Below are 5,000 nucleotides of genomic sequence, written 5' to 3' on the forward strand. Positions count from 1 at the left end.
GTGTGAGTGAATATAAACATCAAGCACTGGCTATATTCATAAGGAGATGAGATTTCTTCACGTTTTATTGTACAAAAAAAAAAAAAACATCAAGTTTCAGGCAGATGACGTATGAGTCGTCTAGGAAAGATTTTTTATTCTTTTTATCAATTTCTTTGGCGCAAATTATCTATCTCATACATGAAACTCTCTCTCTCTCTCTCTCTCTCTCTCTCTCTCTCTAATCTTATATGTTTAGCTTAATTACATTTTCAGTAACTTCGCCTTTTAAAAATGTCTCAGCGTAAGAGGCGACCCATTTTCTTAAGAGGTTTATGTGAACAAAACACACACACACACACACACACACACACACGGTCCCTCGCCTCTCTCTCTCTCTCTCTCTCTCTCTCTCTCTCTCACTGGCTTCTGCACCCCAATCACATATTTTTCATTTCATTTCCTGTTGCCTTTCCTTCTACTCCAGTCCAACATTCCGTTTAATTCTTGATTTTAAAAATTCATGTTTTGATCCTAAATAGCTGGGCAGATTTATTGCCCACGCATTTGTGCGTCTGATAAAACACAACGAATAATGTTATATATGGTGAACTAATAATCCTCCCACATGGCGCAACGATGTTATATAATTCGATCTGGGTATTCAGGTCTGCTTGTACCCGTTATTACATCATTGCCATCCATTAATTGCACCAGTCATCAGCAATATTATGCAGGTGGGCATTGCAGGCCAGCCAGGTGTGTTAGCATCAATGCCATCCATTAATTTCACCAATCATCATCAATATTATGCAGGTGGTGCTGTATTGCACCAATCATCAGCAATATTACGCAGGTGGTGCTATATTGCACCAATCATCAGCAATATTATGCAGGTGGTACTGTATTGCACCAATCATCAGCAATATTATGCAGGTGGTACTGTATTGCACCAATCATCAGCAATATTATGCAGGTGGTACTGTATTGCACCAATCATCAGCAATATTATGCATGTGGTACTGTATTGCACCAATCATCATCAATATTATGCAGATGGTGCTGTATTGCACCAATCATCAGTAATATTATGTAGGTGGAACTGTATTGCACCAATCATCAGCAATATTATGCTGGTGGTACTGTATTGCACCAATCATCAGCATTATTATGCAGGTGGTGCTGTATTGCAAGCCAGCCAGGTGGGATCAGAGTGGACATATAATGTAACTATTACTTTACATGGACGCTATACCTCGCATCACTATATTAATTCTCTCTCTCTCTCTCTCTCTCTCTCTCTCTCTCTCTCTCTCTCTCTCTCTCTCTCTCTCTCTCTCTCTCTCTTTCTCTCTCTCTCTCTCTCTCTCTCTCTCTCTCTCTCTCTCTCTCATTTCAAATATTCTGCCGTATTTATATAATCTCTTCATATACTAACCTATTTATCCATCCCATCGAACTCTTCATCGATCCACTATCTGTCTGTCTGCCTGTCTCACAAGGTTAAAAACAAATAGCAGAAGTGCTGGGGACTAGTCTCAGGCAAGTGGGATGTGTGTGTGTGTGTGTGTGTGTGTGTGTGTGTGTGTGTGTGTGTGTGTGTGTGTGTGTGTGTGTGTGTGTGTGTGTGACATTGAGAGAGAGAGAGAGAGAGAGAGAGAGAGAGAGAGAGAGAGAGAGAGAGAGAACAGGTTACAAGAAAATTATTTGGATTCCACACTGACTTTATCGAGATTTCTGTTATCTGGCTGAGCTGGTACAGACGAGGCCTGGAGTGTTCTCTTTCTGAGTGTGTGTGTGTGTGTGTGTGTGTGTGTGTGTGTGAGAGAACCTTCATATTATTAGAGGTTGCCTTCCTACGTCGAGACGAACTCCGATCATAAAGTTATTAAAATTGTAAGTTAAAGGAGAGAGAGAGAGAGAGAGAGAGAGAGAGAGAGAGAGAGAGAGAGAGAGAGAAGGTGGGTAGGGAAGAGAGACGAGAGGAGGAAGGGATGGAGGGAACAGGAGAATGAAGAAAAAGAGAACGAATGAAAGCTGGAGCTGAAATAATGGATCCATAGGGTGGGGAAAGAGTGAAAGGAATGAAAGTAGACAGAAATAAAGGGAAAAATGAAGAAGGGGAGAGAGAAGTGAAGGAATGAGGGTCAGGAATAATAATACTATTAATAATCATAATAATAATAATAATAATAATAATAATAATAATAATAATAATAACAATAATAAAAATAAAGGAGATGGGATGGAACAGGGAAGTTGGAATGTACAGTCAAGAGATGAATGAAGGAAGAGTTTGAATGGAAGGAAGAATAATGTACAGAAGAATGAAGGGGAAGAGAAAGAAGAATGAAAGATTGATGGTCTCAGTATTCCTTCCCAGACATCTCCATCATATCTGTTTTGTCGTTCACTCTCTTCCCTCCTTCCTTCCCTCCTTCCTTCATTCATTCGTTCCTTTCACCCTTCCTTCCTTCCTTCCTTCCTTCTCTCCTTCCCTCCTTCCTTCTAGCTTGCTCCCTCCTTCCTTCCTTCCATTTTCTTCCCTCCTTCATTTCTTCCTTCCGTCCTTCCGATCGTCCTTTTTTCCTTCCGCCCTACCTTTCGACATTCCTTCCATCCTTTCTACCTTCCTTCCTTCCTTCCTTCCCCTTTTAACTTTACTCCCTCCTACCAGTCCTTCCTTTCTACCTATCGTCCTTCTTTCCATCATATTCTCTCTCTCTCTCTCTCTCTCTCTCTCTCTCTCTCTCTCTCTCTCTCTCTCTCTCTCTCTCTCATATTTCTGTATTTCCTTTTCCTTTCCTGCCAGGTCTTCTGCTCCTAGTTCTTCAAGTCCATTTGCTCAAAATAATTCTCTGGCACAACCACTGCAGTGAAAGGGATAATCAAGACTGTTGTACTCACCATTCCGTCTTCTCTCATCGCCTTTCAGTATTAACTAAATCATTTCCATTCTATTGTTCATAAATTCAGACTGTTATTTTATTCATACTGAGAGAGCCCACCCAGCACTGTAAGGAGTATAATGATGACTAATTTTATACCCTCCAGTTCTGTGTTAATTCAGTACTTTGATTAAAGTTTCGGATGATTATAAGAATGATATTATATGTACACCATCTCAGTGAGGAGTTTAAAGAGCTACCTTCTTCTATTCCCTTCAGTTTTCAACTTTTAATTCGTTATTTTAAAACCCCTATTAATTTTTCTCTTTGTTCTATTCTGTTGGGTCCCCTAAATCTTTTCTTCTCCATCAATTTCCTTTTTCGAAGGTTGGTTAGTTTTAAGAGCTCTGCAATTCTTCGTTTTTCTGTTTTACATTTCTATTTTCATTCGTTTTCTTTGTTTTTTTTTTTTCTCATCTTGATTCATTCTTCACGTTAAAACGATTTTTTTCATGTTTTTTTTTCTTTCTTTCTTTCCCCTGCTCGTATTACTTGTGTTTTCTATGTCTTCTCTTAGATATTTTTAGTTTCGTTTTCTTTCATACCTTTACTTATTTCTGTCTCGTTTCCCTTCTATATTCTCTCTACCAGATTTGTCTTGTTACAATACCCTAATAATGTTTTTGCATCAATTGATATCGCGGCATTATTTATTTCTCTGTGCAATCATCCTTCTATTCCCTTGCCTCCTTTCATATTTCCTCATCAATCCTTTGTTGACTTGTTCCTTTAATCTTGCCTCTAATAATATGATGCAGTGATAGCTCTCCTTTCATCATCATTTCCCTCCCCCTCTCAGTTTCTTTCATCATCTCCTTTTTATCTCTTCCCCTTTATTTTCTTCACTTTTGCCAATGACATGCACATTTTCTTTTTGTCACCATAATCATCATCATCATCTTTCTCCTTTGCATTAGACTATCACTGTCCTTATCCACCTGATCATCCCATTCCTCTCGTTCACTTTCCTCTCTTCCTCCCCGACCTCCTTCTCCTGCACTCTTGTGACTAGAAGCATATGATTGATTTGTGACCCATGAATAGGTCTGTTTGTCCACCTCCCCTGCACTCTCACCCAACTTCACGATCACCATTAACATCACGATATTCTTAATCTTCAGTAACGTAATCATGACCATCATCATCACCAACATCTGCATAATCATCTTAATAATAATAATAATAATAATGGGAAGGAGGTGGAAGAAAACACGGGTGAAATAGAGGTGAGTTTGATTTCCAGATAGTTTCGCCTGTGGCTTCTTCAGTACCCCTGAAGAAGCCACAGGCGAAACTAGTTGGGAATGAAACTCACCTCTATTGCACCGGTGTTTCCTTCCACCTACTTCCGTTGCTTGTCGTAACGTCTCTACAACAACAACAACAACAACAACAACAACAACAATAATAATAATAATAATAATAATGTTATAATTTATTACAAAACTTTATCATTAATCATCAATACCGGTATATGTATTCTTCGCTTCGTCCTCATCATCTTCTTTTCTTTTCCCTCATCATTGCCTTCCTCCACATTATTATTTTTCTCAGTCCTTTACTTTCCTCCAACCCTTCCTCCTCCTTCTTCTCCTCAGCTATGGGATCCCACTCCCACTTAACTTCCACACTCGCCTTGGCTTCTGGAGGAACATATAGAAAGAAGCAAAATTAAATGGAAATTTTGATTTTCTTTCTTTGCTACATTGTGCATGTGTGTGTGTGTGTGTGTGTGTGTGTGTGTGTGTGTGTGTGTGTGTGTGTGAATGTGTGTGTGTGTGTGTGTGTCTAGGGTTGCTTTTTGCTTCATCTTGCTGATATGTGGATGCGTGTGCTTAATAAGTGCAAATTTTTTTTTTTTTTCAATCCACATCTCTCTCTCTCTCTCTCTCTCTCTCTCTCTCTCTCTCTCACACACACACACACACACACACACACACACACACACACACACACACACATCCCACTTGCCTGAGACTAGTCCCCAGCACTTGTCCTGCTATTTGTTTTTAACCTTGTGAGACAGGCAGACAGACAGATAATGGATCGATGAAGAGTTCGATGGGATGGATG

The sequence above is a fragment of the Coenobita brevimanus genome, chromosome 17 (genome assembly GCF_032717465.1).
Source record: "Coenobita brevimanus isolate Jiangsu-jjx chromosome 17, ASM3271746v2, whole genome shotgun sequence".
Lineage (NCBI taxonomy): Eukaryota > Metazoa > Arthropoda > Malacostraca > Decapoda > Coenobitidae > Coenobita > Coenobita brevimanus.